The following is an 18,398-nucleotide window of genomic DNA, read 5'->3' as shown; positions in this document are numbered from 1 at the left end:
TGAGGAGAGTAGGAGCCCAGGGCTACGCAAGTTGGTCCTACCATTTAAGATGAGAATGGCCATACGACGTTGAGAGCACCGCTTCTCATCCGATCAGTGAAGTTAAGCAACGTTTTGGCTGGTTAACACTTGGAAATCTTGCAGATAACATAATTAAATTAAGCATTGTATCTGACATAGTAGCATGGATTGTAATCAGACTTTGTAAAAGATACACCCTTAAAGTAATGCAGGTATATGCACTGCCTTCGCAAAGCTCAGATGAAGAAATAGAAACATTCTATGACGACATCTCCCAGATTATAGAAGAAAAAAAGGCCACATACACTATACTCATGAGAGACTCCCATGCAGAAGTTGGCAAATCGATAAATGAGAAACATGTATGGGAAAATTCAGAGTGGGAGAAAGGAGTAAGGGTGAAATGGTGGTAAATTTTGGTGAAATCTATAACTTGAGAATAATGAACACATTCTTTCACAAAGAATAGGGAGAAAATGGACCTGGAGAAATCCAAGTGAAGAAACAAAGAACGAAATCTACATCATAGCAGTAGAATGACACGATCATAAATGTCAGTTAATGCAGGACTGTATAGGAAGTAACCTTAGAATTTATAATATCGTTTCATTTTTAAAGGCTCCAACATTCTTGCATGCGTCGGCCTTGGTCACCTAATGGCAGCTTTCCACTCTGCACGATCCATTGCAGCCTACCCTTAACCCTGAGGTCACAATGACCTCGTTCCATGTCTTTCTCGGTCTACCTCTCATAACCCCACCCCCAATATTAACACTTCTCACCTTCCTCACCCAATTATCACCCCCCATCCTCTCCACATGTCCAAACCATCTCAATCTACCTCTCCTCATCACAACACCAATACACTCCAGTCCCATCCTACCTCTCAACTCTTCCATCGTAAACCCAGCCCCCCTGGACCTTGCACGCAGGGACGCTCTACACATCCACCTAATCATTGTCATTTCTGTACATCTGAGCCGTCGAATATCCTCCTCCTTTACTGCCCAGGCCTCACTACCATACAGCATTACACTTCTGACACATGCTACATACAAAGACCCCGTAGCACGTTGGGAGAGCCCTCTCAGTGTCAGAAGAGGCAAGAGCTCCCTCAACTTCTTCCAACCACTTCTCACCCTAGCCACAGAGCTAGCTCCAGCCCCACCTTCAGCACACAACATGTCTCCCAAATAACAAAACTCTTCCACACACTCAAGAGATTCACCAGCAAGTTCAATCCTTTCACGCCTGACAATCTCCACCTGCTCTCCCCAACACACCATACACATAAAATCAGCATTATCTCGCAGTCTACCTCTGATACCACTACATCTCTTATGCACCCATTTATCACAAACATCACACACAATAGAATTACTTCCCACGCCCTTGTGGCAAACTACACGTGGCCACTCTCCCTCATCTTTGACAGTACCGCCACCAACCCTAGACATCATCACTTATGTTTTATCTGCATTTACCCTTAAGTCCTTGTGCCCCATACCATCTCTCCACTTCCTAAACCTTTCCTCCTCCTCCCTTTTGTTCTCTGCAATCAACACCAAATCATCAGCGTACAACATCTCCCACGGGAGTCCGTTTCTAAAGTCACGTGATAGGGCTTCAAGTACCATGATAAACAACATGGGACTCAAAGCTGACCCCTGATGCACACCAACGTTCACGGAGGCAGTGGCTGAATCGGTAGAGCGGCGGCCTGCAGTCCTAATGGACCCAGGATCGAATCCCGGCTGGGGTAAGGAACAATTTAAGGATTTGAATTTCCTAAAAAGCAGGCTTTCCTGATCTACCAGATGACCCGCCAAGATGTCATAAAAGTACCCCCGCTAATACCAGTACACCAGTCCTGTATGAGACAGCCCTAGCATGTATTAAGTATGGACGGCGGTTGTTAGCGCCGAAATGGTGACATGTGGAGGTGTAGGAGGACTACTGGGCCTTGGGATAGGTGACTGCCCCCAAGAAATAGGCCCTGAGCCTTTGCCTAGAGTCGGACACATTTAAAAAAAAAAAAAAAAAAAAATCTCCATTCACTCTTACCTGGGTGCAAGCACCCACATGAATAGCCATTACCGCCCTAAGCAGCCACTTCTCTAAGCCAAGCTTTCTCATTGCCCACTTCTCCACCTCTCTAGGGACTCTGTCAAAGGCCTTTTCCAAATCAACAAAAACAAAATACAGATCCCTTCTCCTACCAATATATTTTTCCTGAAGCTGTCGAACAATGAATATGGCATCTGTGGTCCCCCTGCCTGGCATAAACCCAAACTGCATCTCATCAATATTCACTCTTTCTCTAATCATACCTTCTAAAATTCTCTCCATTACCTTCATTATCTGATCTAAAAGCTTTATACCTCTATAATTTCCTCTTTCCAGGGCATCACCCTTCCCTTTATACACATTTACAATTACACTCATCAGCTAATCATCTGGGACAACACGCTCATAAATAATCATATTAATCAGATCAGTGACTAACCTCACCCCTATGTCTCCTTAGGCCTTCAACATTTCGGCAGTCAACCCAGACACACCTGCTGCCTTCCCCACCTTCATCCTGCCTATTGCCTCACTGACAGTAGCAGCATCAATCAAAGGCCAAGGGCCAAACACTGGATCTGCTGGCTCCAAACCTTCCCTGTCCCAGTCAAGCTCCTCATTCAACAACCGGCTATAATAGTCTCTCCATGCACCTTTAATATCCTCACTGTTCACCACTACCCTTCCATCATCATTGTTCATACACTGCTCACCTATAATATCCTGATTATCCCTCTTCATCTGATTTGCCACTTTAAATATCATATTTTTCCTTTCCCCATGATTCAGGTTATCAAGTAAAAGTCTCTGTGACTCAGACTTCGCCCTGTATACCTCTCTTCTAGCCCTACGCTTGGCAGCCAAGTATTCCTCCTTGCTACCACCCTTCTTCCATTCCTGGAAAAGCTTTCTTTTCTCCTTAACTGCAGCTTCTACACCCTCATCCAACCACCAAGTTACTTTATGTCTTAGTGGTCCTCTTGTCCAACCACATGTTACATCAGTAACTCTCAAGAGATTGTTCTTGAGGGCTTTGTACTGTTCATTAATGCCTCTGTCTATGGCTCCCTGTTCAGCCACCACTCTCCTCATCTCGCTATAGAAGGCATCCCTTACTACTTGGTTTTTCAGCTTCCATACTTTCCTCCTAGGTACATAAGTCCTCTTTTTCATCACTTGTTCTTTAAGCACCATATCGCAAATCAATAGTTTGTGCTGCTGCACACACTCCTCACTTCCTATAACTTTAACATCCCTCACTAACCTCCTATCTGCTCTCCTAACCAGAAAATAATCTATCTGACTGCTATTTCCCCCAGACTCATATGTAATTAACCTACTCTCTCTTTTCCTAAAATATATGTTGCACACAATCATGTCCATTGCCTCCCCAAACTCGAGTATCCTTTCCCCTTCCGCATTCCTTATACCATACACACATCCTCCATGTACTCCTCCATAACCTTGTGCTGCTTCACCTACATGACCATTTAAGTCCCCTCCCAAAACCACTATCTCATCATCCCACATACCAACTACTACATGTATTAAATCATCCCAAAATCTATCTTTCTCTGCTTCATCCAATCCTGCCTGTGGAGCATATGCCGATATAACTGCAGTTATCTCTCTTCCGAATAGAATTTTCACTACCAATATCCTATCGCTAACGCTTATAACATTCATAACATATTCCACCCATTTCTCCGCAACCATCACACCAACACCCCCATATCCGTCTGTCCCCCCCTGCCAAAACAAATTATAGCAACAGTCCTTCCCAACAATCTTTCTGGCTGATCCACCCCTGTACTGGACTTCATGCAAACACGCCACATCCACCCACCTCCTCCAGAATGCCTCAGCGACATCGCTCTCTCTTCTCCTCAAACTTCCCACATTCCATGAACCCACCTTCATCCCCTTGGGTGATTTACTGTCCTCAGGCTTGCTTTGAAACTTATTCTTGTGTTCTGTCATAGTCAGGATTAATAAAGGGGGATAGACATACCATAGGCCCCACTCACTGCACAGTTCCAGGTCCAGGCAATGAATCTGGGACCCCTAGCCCACCAGCTTACCAGTGACTGTGGTAGTGGCCTCGGGGCACCCTGCTAAGACAACTGCAGGGACACCCTCCAAGTGCACCTTGGCACTGCAAATGTCCTGTCATTATACACCCACTGATAGGACAGCCTCTTGGGGCGCTACTCCCAGGTTCGGGCCTCTCTCTATTGGGCGGAAGCGGCAGCCCGAGAACCACAATGCCCTGTACCCTCTAGCACAGGCCCGAGCCCCATCTCGCCCTGGACCCATGATCTATGCCGGCGGAACCCCTGTCTTGCCTTCCCCCAGAAGTCCGCCACTAGGTAGCGGGGGCAAAGTTTTCTGGCCGCATGCCCTTGCTGGCGCCAACCCCTGTAACGTAGTGGGATACGTTGTGTGAAATGTAAGGTGTATGTGGTGTAGTGCATAAGATAGTTAGAGGAAATGTTTTGGAGAGTATGCTGGTCTACCCTCCATGTTACTGTCACACTGAAAAGGTCAGCAAAGGGGGATGGTTAGATAGCTAGTGAAACAGGAGCTCCAGCTCTCCCTGTCACCAGCATTCCCATTCCCCTTGGGAGTACCACCCTGTTCGGCCCGTGGTACAGTTATTATATATAATATAATATAGGAAGTAACCTTAGAATGGTGGGTTGCACAGTCAGATTCAGTTTCAGATGTGAAAGAAAGATGATTAAAAACAAAAAGATATGCCCGGTAAAAGTATGCGGAACAAAGCAGCCTTTCAGTCAGAAATAACGAACAGATTTCAGGCTCTGAGTTATGCAGAGCATGACACTGATGAGTGCCAAGAGAATCAGTGGAGGTAGTAGGGGAAGCTAATACAACCAAAGCCAACAAGTACTGTATAATCCCAGTTAACTGGGAAGCTTGGGGAATTTACCTTCCTGGTTACCAATTTTTCATGAATGTCCGATATTATACTTATACATAGGCAATATCGTTGCAGTATAAACAATATCACTCGTATGCAGGGCCACACTAGCATTTTCCATTTGAAACAACCTCTTAAATATACCCCATGGACGTGACACATTGCAGTGTCTTTCTGTAGCGCAAAATGCATATGATAACTCCAGTTTGTTAAATATTACTCATTATTTTGTTCATCAAACAAAAAAATAAAGCAGAAAAATAAATCTGCTGCATTGTTGGTGAACTGATATCTTGGAAAGATGTGTAATACAGTAGAATTATCATGACTCCCTTGCTTATTCAGTAGTCCCTCATTTATCCAGACATGTTCATTATCCAGATGCTGGACCTTGGCTTTAGTAAACCATTATCTGAATTTACTTGCTATTATCTGGACAGAAAAGTCTCCAAGAACTTCAATCAGCCAGTGGACATGTTCCAACATTTGGTATCGTGGCCGCAGGGCTCGAGCCGTGAGCAGGAAGTAGGCTGTAACCCACAGCCAGAGCTAAAATATCCATCCGCCTTTGTACTGAATCGTCAAAGTCCCATGCAATGTCCAAAGTTGCACGGCACCAGGCTAAGTCATTCCTAAGTGTCACTGAGATTGTAACACAGACCGCAAGCCATGAGTACATGTTTAGTGACAGCGGTCTTCTGCCTCTCTACCGAACGTCAAAAGTCCCCCGGTCATCGTGAGTAGTATTTCCAAATGGCTACTAAGATCTAACAGACCACAAGCCGTGAGTAAATGTACGGTAAAAGCACCCGTCCGCCTGTTGACACAAGGATGAGAATCCTGGCCACAGCCTCGCTTTTACCCCCCTTCTGTCCCACTTCCAAACCCTCCTGGCTCCCCTCTCACTCCCTCAGTCTCTACCCTTGTCTGTGGTAATAACACTGACTCGTGAGTTTTCAAATTTTTTTTGTGATTTATTCGACTATGATTGGTCGTATCAAAATTCCATAAAATCCCCGAGAAAGCTCATGAAATTTTGCATCGAAACGTATGCTTAACTTATGGAAGGTGCTGGCAGAATTTTGCACTAGGATGGTGTGAAGTTATATGAAGGTAAATTTTACTCCTGAACACTAAATTCTCACTGCATTTCTGTACTTTCGCTTATCTGTCTTATGTGTTCTTATTAGCTTATCTTATACAGTAGTATAAACACCAGCAAAGATGATGGTATATCATTTATGCCAATATAACCAATTTCCGGTGGCATATTTGGTTGGAATTTATTTTGAGTCCTGGGAGCAATCACTTGTCACAGATAACTGATATTCAAACTGTCTTCAAATTTTTGTGGATTTTTGTTGTTTGTGCATTGTTTTCTTGATGTTTAGCATTAATATAGATAATCCTATGTGTGTTTTGATGTCTCAGTATAGGGAGAATGGCCAGAAAATTGTGCCAAAATTAGGAGGGATACTGTACTTAGAGTTATGTATAGGTAGGGTGTTTTTTCATTTTCAATGTTTTTTATTTTCATGATTTTCTTGGTGTTTAGCATTACTTTGGATATTCCTATGTGTGTTTTGATGTCTAAATATGGCTGATTGCCCTGAAAACAGTGCCAAAAGTAGGAAGGGTACTGTACATATGGTAGTGTATAGGTATGGTGTTTTTTTGGTTTTTCATTTTTTTTTTTTTTCATGGTTGTCTTGGTGTTGAAAATTATTTCAGATAATCCCATGTATGTTTCAATGTCACACTATGGCAGAATGACTGGAAAACACTGCCAAAAATAAGGAGGGGTACTGTACATACAGTAGTGTATAGGTAGGATGTTTTTTGGTTTTCATAGGTTTTTCTGCATGGTTTTCTTGGTGTTTAGCCAACACTGCATGCACAGTTGGCCTTCATAACTCATGAGTGTCTGGCTTTGTGAGCGGGAACTTTTAAAAGTTTGGAAACTTTGTTGTGCTATTTTACAGTGTACATATGTAAATATACCTAGGTAAAGACAAGTTCATGTGTATTGTATCATCAAATACATGAAGTATATGTTGCTTATTAAATAGCTTATTAAATATTTAGTGCTTAGGGTTGACTAATAATACTGGTACTTGCCAGACAATGTGATTGCATTGGGGTGGCCGACCATGATCGCTAGAAATTTTTTGGCAAATTTTCCTGGTCATTTGGCAGTTTCTGCTCTTTTGGCACCTGCTTGGTCCTGAAGATACCGAATGAGAGGACTTTTACTGATATATATATATATATATATATATATATATATACATACATACATTAAAATCTCAAATTTTGACAGTTTAGAATTCGATGAATCAAATTTTGTCGTTTTTGGAGTGGTCTGCCTACCTTACTTTTCGATGCAAATTCGCGAATTTCGATGTTCTCAGGGCCAGACTCCAACCAAAACAAGCAAAGATAATATGTTTGATGCGAACCAATATGCTAGACGTGAAGGAAAATTATAAGAAAAAGTATGAACCTAACCTAATATCGCATTTAACATGTGCTCTCAGGGCCAGACTCCAACCAAAACAAGCAAAGATAATATTTTTGATGCGAACCAAAATGCTAGAAGTGAAGGAAAATTATAAGAAAAAGTATGAGCCTACCCATATGTGGACATGCATTTCACTGCAATTTAGTTGTATGTATTTTCTTTGTATTTTCGTCGCAACTTACCTGTTTCAAAATGGCAAGCAACAGTGGTTCTTTGGGTAGCAGTGGTGATGTACAAGAGCTGCCTGGCACCTATAAATCTTTGCAGCCAAAGGAGAAATGGCAGTACAGGAAAGGGCAGAAATACACCAAGTATACACTTGCTGACAGTATGGCAAGACAATGCAGAACTACAGTTACTTAACCACAATTATAGTTCATAAATTTTACAGGGGGTGTGGGCAAAAAATCGTGATTTTAGATAGTTAGGTTTGGAGGCCCTAGACCAAAACTAATTTTTCCCATAAGAAGTTCAGTTTAAATTTCGATGTTTTGAATTTAGATGTGGTTTTTGGGTACATATGTCCATTGAAATTTGAGATTTTGCTGTATATATATATACAGTATATATATATATATATATATATATATATATATATATATATATATATATATCTGTCTATCTATCTATCTATCTATCTATATATCTATATCTGTACAGTAATCCCTGTACTTTCCAGAACGCCCACTTACCGGACTCCCCATTTACCGGACATTGTAGGCCTGGATGCTAAATATGTCAGATTGATATATATTATATATATATATAAATGGTATATATATGTTGTATATGTATTATATATATATATATATATATATATATATATATATATATATATATATATATATATATATATATACAGTAGAACCTCTCTCATTCGGACTACATGGGGGGAAGGGTTGTCCGAATTAGCAGATTGTCCGGACCATCAGGGTAATCTCCAGTTCATACCAAAAACTATCTACATAAGGTATGTTAATTATTAACATATATGGCATATGTCAACCCTACGTAACTGCAAAAGATGAAAGGATACTAAAATAACAAAACTAATCATGTACGATAGTTTTGTATTGCATAATTAACAGGTAAGGCCATGACAAGAAACTAGCCTTCATTTTAAATTGCAGTAAGTGACTAAGGCCCGTGTAGGCAAAAAAATAAATTAATTAATTAACCCTTTAACCGCGGGCATTGTTTTGCCCCGACTGGCCTCTCCCGCAGGGGTTTCGACCAAAATGTAAACAAACTTTAAACCTTTATAACTCTGCACAGAATAAATCTAGAGCAAAAAATAAGGTACCATTAGAAAGTACTAACCTTCGGCTTTGCAATGATGTAGGTTTCATGATTTCGTTGACTATCACTGGATGGGCAGTGCCATTAGAAGTGAGTGATCTAAAATCACTATTTTTCGCTCACACACCATTACCTTCGCTCATACACCATTACCAAATGCCAACCTCATTCTGATAATAATACTATAAACATATATGAACACTGCACATACGATAAACACCCACTCTGTGTTCACTGAGGCAGGTAAAAGGCACTGCAATTACCCGCACTTCACTGCCACATCAGCGGTGTTGTAATCACTATTTTTCGCTCACACACCATTACCAAATGCCAGCCTCATTCTGATAATAATACTATAAACATATATGAACACTGCACATACGATAAACACCCACTCTGTGTTCACTGAGGCAGGTAAAAGGCACTGTAATTGCCTGCACTTCACTGCCACATCAGCAGTGTTGTCACTCACACAGCTGGACAGATACTGATGCGTGTTTGGTCCGGGGTGGGGTGGGGGGCCCAGGGGGTGGGAGGTGGGGCCCCAGGGGGGGGGAGGGGGGGTCAGCTGTAGTGAAAGAACTTAATAGCTACTCTCCCTTGAAACAATTGGCGCATGGAAAAAACGCGGGGTATTCAAAATATTCACAAACATTCGAGAATGACACCCGTGGTTTGGTCCAGTTTTTGCAATGTCATTCTGGAATGACACCCGCGGTTAAAGGGTTAACTGGAATATTTGGAATAAAAATAAAACTTATGTAGGCAGAAAATACATTGTCATCTTTGGCATACTGATAACACCCATATGGGCAAGAAGCTAATGTTTGATGTACAAGTAAAGCACATTTAAGTACAAAAAATAACCTACAATAATCACTAAACACTGCAGAATATTCTGACCCATTTTTGTGTAAGCAAACTCCTCCTTTTAACACCTTTATTCACTGCAGAAGCTACACTTGCATTAAGGGGCATGGTAAGGAGGATTAACTTTTGAAATACAGCGTAAAAATATAAATGGTTGGTGAACTAGTTGATGGAACGAATACTAGCGTATGTTTAAACAGGCGCCCATGTTGAAACCTAGTGTGATCCGAGACTAAACGAATAACGATCGCTTTCCGTGCCAATACTGAAAATGACTTTTGAATTACTTTCAACATATTTTTGGAGCTTATTATTTTTAAATTTTGTCCAAATTAACAGAAATCCGGATTAAAAGGGTCCGGACCAAAGATATATATGTGTGTGTATATATATATATATATATATATATATATATATATATATATATATATATATATGTGTATATATATATATATATATATATATATATATATATATATATATATATATATATATATATATATATATATATATATATATATATATATATATATATATATACAATATTTATATATAAGGCCATACCACGTTGAGTACACCGCTTTCTGTCCGATCAGCGAAGTTAAGCAACGTTGGGTCTGGTTAGTACTTGGATGGGTGACCGCCTGGGAACATTAGATGCTGTTGGCATAACGTTCTCCCTATGTGTCATGTGGGGTTGGTGGAGGATTAGTGCCCCTCCCTGTAAAACAATTAACTCTAAGCCTTTGGCCACCCCATTTGGGATACATGACGTCTGGCAATGAATGAATGAATGAATGTAGGCCTGGATCTTCGAAACCCAAAAATAGCCTAAAAAAGAATAAAATCTCCCCCAAATCCGGATTTTTTCCAACCCATAATTTGGAATTGTCACACGCTGCGCAGCAATAAACAGCTGTTTACACCATGGCCCCTTCACCCCTTCCTTCCTCCCCCCTCCCCCTCCCCAGGCACGGTTGCCATTTGGTACTTTTCATTACCAAATATGGGCCAATTTGATACTGAAAAGTTCATTTGGTAGTGAATCAGCATGATCCATTACCAAACAGATTTTTCACATGTATGACGATGTAGAGAATGGAGACGGTAGACTGTCTACTTTCTTTGATTAATCTGCTAGCATACATAGTGCAAAAATAAACGTGCTGCTTATTATAAGGAGAGTGATTATTTCCATTTGTACATATAATTAGTGAAGAATAAATGCTTCCTTTAACCCTTTAACCGCGGGGCATCACTTTCATGACGCTCGGGAGCAAGGGATCATACCGCTGGGCGTCACTTTTGTGATTCTATGTTATTTTGAATTCGGCCGGGCTTTCAAGTGGTGGCTTGTATCATCTATCAGTACTACCAGTGTCCAGCTATACTCAGTTCTGCTAATGTCATCTGTACTCTCATCCGCTGTTGACAATTTAGCCATTTTTCTCCTGTCCTTGACTCCCCTCCTTACCTCCCCTCCATTACCCTATCCTGTTGCCTGACCAGTTGCGCTGCACTACACAAATCCTAGACGGATTTTTCCACTCATTTTATCCATTGAAATGTGCCTTATGCCCTATTCTTGTACAAAATAATATATAAAAGGAAGAGAAAAGGTAATTGATACTGCCATACATCTGGAGAGGCCTAATTATCACCTGGCAACACCTCACGTGCACTCGTTCGCTAATTTTCCCTGTTTATTTCCCCTTGAAATATGCCATATGACTTGTTCTCATAAGAAAAATATATATAAGAAAGGAAGGGAGAGCCTAAATAATATTTACATTCACCTGGAACTATCTAATTTATTATGTTTGTTTCGTTTCATTTTTAAAGGCTCCAACATGCTTGCATGTGTCGGCCTTGGTCACCTAATGGCGGCTCTCCATGCTGCACGATCCATTGCAGCCTCCCTGTTCAGTCCCTTAACCCTAAGGTCACACTTAATGACCTCGTCCCATGTCTTTCTTGGTCGTCCCCTCATAACCCCACCCCCAATATTAACACTTCTCACCTTCCTCACCCAATTATCATCCCCCATCCTCTCCACATGTCCAAACCACCTCAGTCTACCTCTCCTCATCACAACACCAATACACTCCAGTCCCATCCTACCTCTCAACTCTTCTATCGTAAACCCAGCCCCTCCAGGCCTTGGATGCAGGGATGCACTACACATCCACCTAATCATTGCCATTTCTATACGTCTGAGCCGGCGAATATCTTCCTCCTTCACTGCCCAGGTCTCACTACCATACAGCATTACACTTCTAACACATGCTCCATACAAAGACCCCTTAGCATGTAGGGAGAGTCCTCTCAATGTCAGGAGAGGCAAGAGCTCCCTGAACTTCTTCCAACCACTTCTCACCCTAGCCACAGAGCTAGCTCCAGCCCCACCTCCAGCACACAACATGTCTCCCAAATAACAAAACTCTTCCACACACTCAAGAGATTCACCAGCAAGTTCAATCCTTTCACGTCTGACAATCTCCACCTGCTCACCCCGACACGCCGTACACATAAAATCAGCATTATCTCGCAGTCTACCTCTGATACCACTACATCTCTTATGCACCCATTTATCACACACACCGCACAAGATGGAATTACTTCCCACGCCCTTCTGGCAAACTGCACATGGCCACTCTCCCTCATCTTTGACAGTACCGCCACCAACCCTAGATATCATCACTTTTGTTTTAACTGCATTTATCCTCAAACCCTTTTGCCCCATACCATCTCACCACTTCCTAAACCTTCCCTCTGCCTCCCTTTCATTCTCTGCAATCAACACCAAATCATCTGCACACAACAACTCCCACGGGAGTCCGTTTCTAAAGTCACGTGAAAGGGCCTCAAGTACCACGATAAACAACATGGGACTCAAGACTGACCCCTGATGCACACCAACATTCACGGAAAACTCATCACTCAAATCTCCATTCACTCATACCTGGGTGTGAGCACCCACATACATGGCCATAACCACCCTAACCAACCACTCCTCCAAGCCAAGCTTTCTCATTGCCCATTTCACCACCTCTCTAGGGACTCTGTCAATGGCCCTTTCCAAATCAACAAAAACAAAATAAAGATCCCTTCTCCTACCAATATATTTTTCCTGAAGCTGTTGAGCAATGAATATGGCATCAGTGGTCCCCCTACCTGGCATAAACCCAAACTGCATCTCATCAATATTCACTCTTTCTCTAATCATACCTTCTAAAACTCTCTCCATTGCCTTCATTATCTGATCTAAAATCTTTATACCTCTATAATTTCCTCTTTCCAGGGCATCATCCTTCCCTTTATACACATTTACAATTACACTCTTCAGCCAATCATCTGGGACAACACATTCATAAATAATCCTATTTATCAGGTCAGTGACTAAACTCACCTCTATATCGCCTGAGGCCTTCAACATTTCGGCAGTCAACCCAGACACACCTGCTGCCTTCCCCACCCTCATCCTGCCTATTGCCTCACTCACAGTAGCAGTATCAATCAAAGGCCAAGGGCCAGAGACTGGATCTGCTGGCTCCAAACCTTCCCTGTCCCAGTCAAACTCCTCATTCAACAACCGGTTATAATGCTCTCTCGAGGCATCTTTAATATCCTCACTGTTCACCACTACCCTTCCTTCATCATTCTTCACACACTGCTCACCTATAATATCCCGATTATCCCTCTTCACTTGACCTGCCACCCTAAATATCATATTTTTCCTTTCCCCATGATTTAGGTTATCAAGTAATATCTCTGTGACTCAGACTTTGCCCTGTATACCTCTCTTCTAGCCCTACGCTTGGCAGCCAAATACTCCTCTTTGCTACCACCCTTCTTCCATTCCCGGAAAAGCCTTCTTTTCTCTTTAACTGCATCTTCTACACCCTCATCCCACCACCAAGTTACTTTATGTCTTGGTGGTCCTCTTGTTCAACCGCATGTTGCATCAGTAACTCTTAAGAAATTGTTCTTGAGGGCTCTGTACTGTTCATTAACGCCTCTGTCCACAGCTCCCTGTTCAACCACCACTTTCCTCAACTCGTTATAGAAGGCATCCCTTACTACTTGGTTTTTCAGCTTCCATATTTATGTATTGTGTAGATTTCCTGCCAATCATTTCAGAGCATATAAATTAGCAGCTGTCACCACGGTGACATTGTCAACCCTTCACTGCCCCTAGGCCACAGCATTCAGTCGTCTTTCAAGATGAAACCACGTTGGATTCGCGCCTGTCCAATTCCGCCGTTTTTTAGCCCCATGCAAAGGGCCCTGTGACCTCTACCCCTACTAAACCTCGTGTGGGAAGGAGTAAAGGGCTAAGTGACTCTGCTGTGGAACGTGAACTGGCTAATTTTAAATGATAATGATGGTCAGTGACTGCGATCTTTCTGGTGACTCTAAAACAGTGGAAGTGGAAATGTAAATAATGTGTAAACAGCAAGTGAAAGCAGTGAATGTAAATATAACTGATCAGTGGAAAATAGTTTTATAAGTTACTGCAAGTGACAGTGCATAACATAGTGTAAATAAAATAGAGAATGTAAATAGAAATGTAAATAAGTACAGTAGTAATATAAGAATACGAGTATAAATACTAGGAGTAATGAACGTGAAAGTGAAAGTTTTGCTCTAGCATGTATAAATACTGGGAGTAATGAAAGTGAAAGTGACTGCTTCGCTCTCTACACTAGTTTACAGAATGAGAAAGTGAATGCCTGGAGTGGAAATAAACTACTAATACTGAAAGAAACTTATATATAAATATTGTATATATATATATAAATAAGTGTAATAAAGTACTAGGAATATAAGGTGTGGGTGTGTTTATAAATAATAAATGACAGTTCCACTTCAGTATACCATCGGGGAACGAGCACGGGAGGAAAGCTTGTATGCGCTCGTAATTTACATTGCTTTCACAGCGTTTTTTTTTTTAGAATATGGATTCCAAACTACTTGAAATTCATAGAATTGTGTTTGTAGTTATAATATCAGTCAGTGGTAACCATATTACGGGGTATCGGGAAGTGTAAAGTGGACACTTCGTTACCCAACTTCAGAAGTCTCCACAAGTCCTACAGTAGATGATGAAGGCTCAACAAACATCCCAGGAGAAAGCTGATGGTAGGTGCCATATGCTTATATAATTATAATATTCTAGGACTAATAACTGATTTTTGGCAAATATTTTTAAAAAGTCAGTAGGAGTACAAATATCCCCGCGGGACACGCATGGCACACTCCCAACAACCCCACGGTTAAGGGGTTTAGAATTTAAGGGGTTTAGAATTTGGTAATGAAAAGTTAAATTTGGTAATGAAAACTGAGGAGTTTGGTAATGTGGCCGATTTCAGATCTGGCAACCCTGTCCCCAGTTACTGCCTAACTTTTGTTCAGGGAAGACATCCATTGCAGTGGATGCCACATGTGCTCATTTATTATGAATAAACAGTGAATAAACTGCAATACCTTGCCACTAGACCACATGGGTATTTACAGTGTTGTGCAGTGATCAGGAACTAGAATTTAGAGTGCAAAGGATTAAGAGTGGAGTGAGTGTGGAGTGCAAAGTGGCAGATGAAACTGGCGGTTGAAACTGGCGTGGTGCAGTTAAGAAGAATGTGCAGTGGTAAACAATTATAACTCACAGTGCAATGAATTAAGTGTATCACAACATTGGATTACTATAACGTGCTTCAAGAGCATTTTCTAAACTACCAGAGCCTTAGAGAGTTAGAGGAGGCGGCCACAGACGTGCTGTAAGTACAGACCCTGTACACTGCTAGACCTAAGTATTTTCCATACTCGCTTCTAATTCCTCATTCTCTGGTTCCATTTCATTTATTTCATGCTTTATGTCCATTATGGGTGTGAATAGGGTCTTAAATAGGTTTAAATAAGTGCTATGCATGCCCAGTAGGGAGTTATTTAGGTGGCTTCCCAAGTTAGGCTGGGTTAGGGTCATAAGTACCAGTCCAGCAGGCAAAGGCCCACTTTCCGGACAGGACCACTTTCCGGACATGCCTTTGGCTCTATTACATCAGATAGTAGAGGGATTACTGTATAGATACATATATTTATATATACAGTACCCTCGCGTCCAACACGCGTTAGTCCAGCACGATTCGGGTCCAGCACGGAGAGCAATTAATTAGTATTATTTAATACGATTTAATTACTGCAACACGAGTGTGTTAGCATAACACGCACAGAGCTCCGAGAAGTGGGCGAAATCCACAGAGTTTACTCTAGCACGATCACCCCCGGTCCAACACGGTCATACTGGACATTCCCATGATGATGATAGCCAATGAAAAACTTCTGATCAAGTAGCCTTCCCCGACCGCTATCGTGACGTGATTGTGATGCCGCCCAATTAAAAACACTTCTGGTGTCACGTGATGTTTTGTTTACATTTCTCCCGCCACACAGCCACTCAGTCGCATAATTGCATTGGAAGGTGCATTTTTCTTGCTGCATTTTCTGCCCTTGTTACAGTATTTTACCCTGCTCACGATGCCTAGGAAGCCTTCTGAGAACCCCAAGAAGCGTCGGCACCTCCCTCAGGCCACCAAGCTAGAAAGCATCGAGAGGAAGAAGAAAGGGGAGAGGAAAGTTAACACTGCCAAGGCCTACGACATGAATGAAGCCAACGTGATCATAATAAAAAACTTAAGATCCTGGCAGCCGAAGGCTATCACACGGCACTTCATACCAGGTTTGCCGAGGATACGATGGTAAATCGGAACGGTAACATGGTAAAATTGCCGACGATACCACGGGCATTTGGAATTCATCTGGATGGATTCCTGCTGAGGATACGACGGGGAAAACAGTGTGACCAAAACCCAGGTGACTCGACAGAGAATGTATCGTACTATAGCATTGAACATTTAGCCTGACACTGAATACATATTAATATTTTGGAATAAATATCAATCGTTTTGAAACCCTTCTCATCGGCATGCGTACCAGTTTATAAACAAAGTTGCTTCTCCTTATTCTCTACCGAGTCAGCGACAGCGATCACTTTCCACAGTCACGAGACGGGGCTCTGGCAACAGTGTGAGAAGCATGCACTTTGCCGAGGATTACAGTGCTAGGACAGGCAGAAGCAGGACCTTCCATGGCTGTGGACGAAGATAGTGATTCTGAGTGTGATTTCGAAGGATTTATGAGGGAGGTTTGATTTCGAAGGATTTATGAGGGAGGTTGAGGAGGAGCAACAGCCATTACCCGCTAGTGACGCCAGCAGCCATCCTCCGGGGACCCAGTAGGACTAACTACAGCCTTGGATACCACCTTCCATTCCCAGCAAGCCCACCAACACTATCCTAAAAGGTTAATTATCATTCATAGCACAGTACCATTTATTATAATTACAATAGTACCAGTATATGTACAGGTATATGGTAGGTATTTAGGATGACTTTTCCGAGGGTTGCTGACATAATTCATTTTTCCCCATAAGCTCTATTGGTAGTCCAACACGTTTTTGGTCCAACACGTGACCCATGCATGACAATATTACCGTGCTGGATGCGAGGGTACTGTATATATATATATATATATATATATATATATATATATATTTATATATATATATATATACTGTACAGTAGAACCTCTTTGGTCCGGACCCCTTTGATCCGGACTTCTGTTAATTCGGACAAAATTGAAAAATAATAAGCTCCAAAAATATGTTGAAAGTAATTCAAAAGTCATTTTCAGTATTGGCACGGAAAGCAATCGTCATTCGTTTAGTCTCGGATCACGCTAGGTCGCAACATGGGCACCTGTTTAAACACACGCTAGCATTCGTTCCATCAACTAGTTCACCAACCATTTATATTTTTATGCTGTATATCAAAAGTTCATCCTCCTTACCAGGCCCCTTAATGCAACTGTAGCTTCTGCAATGAATAAAGATGTTAAAAGGAGGAGTTTGCGTACACAAAATGGGGCAGAATATTCTGCAGTGTTTAATGATTACTGTAGGTTATTTTTTGTACTTAAATGTGCTTTACTTGTGCATCAAACATTAGCTTCTTGCCCATATGGGGATTATCAATATGCCAAAGATGACAATGTATTTTTTGCCTACATAAGTTTTATTTTTATTACAAATATTACAGTTAATTAATTAATTAATTTTTTTTGCCTACACGGGCCTTAGTCACTTACTACAATTTAAAATGTAGGCTAGTTTCTTGTCATGGCCTCACCTGTAAATTATGCAACACAAAACTATCGTACATGATTAGTTTGGTTATTTTAGTATCCTTTCATCTTTTGCAGTTACGTAGGGTTGACATATGCTACATATGTTAATAATTAACAGACATACCATATGTAGACAGTTTTTGGTATGAACTGGAGATTACCCTGATGCTCCGGACAATCTGCTAATTCGGACAACCCTTCCCCCCATATAGTCTGAATGAGAGAGGTTCTACTGTATATATATATATATATATATATATAATATATATGTATATATATATTTATATATAGAGTATATGCAGTAATCCCCCAATTATCCGATGTAATAATGCCAAAGGCATGTCTGGATAGTGGATCCGCCTGGATAATGGACTTCTCTCTTGGTTCCCTTTTGTACATAACCTGACTTTGAAAACCATTGTAAAAGGCCACTTCAGT

At 41.4% G+C, this 18,398-nt stretch overlaps 1 protein-coding gene and 1 pseudogene across 1 annotated transcript in view; both read left to right on the top strand.

Moving 5' to 3' along the window:
* Positions 1 to 18,398, top strand: part of LOC145402916 (heparan-alpha-glucosaminide N-acetyltransferase-like) — a 609,963-nt gene that overhangs the window by 327,992 nt on the left and 263,573 nt on the right. The gene's annotated exons all lie outside the window — the stretch shown is intronic.
* LOC145402994 (5S ribosomal RNA) lies at positions 10,270 to 10,388 on the top strand (annotated as a pseudogene).

Source organism: Coenobita brevimanus, chromosome 59 (genome assembly GCF_032717465.1).
Source record: "Coenobita brevimanus isolate Jiangsu-jjx chromosome 59, ASM3271746v2, whole genome shotgun sequence".
Taxonomy (NCBI): domain Eukaryota; kingdom Metazoa; phylum Arthropoda; class Malacostraca; order Decapoda; family Coenobitidae; genus Coenobita; species Coenobita brevimanus.
The sequence above is the reverse complement of the archived record's forward strand: the minus strand, read 5'-3'. Positions and strand labels throughout refer to the sequence as shown.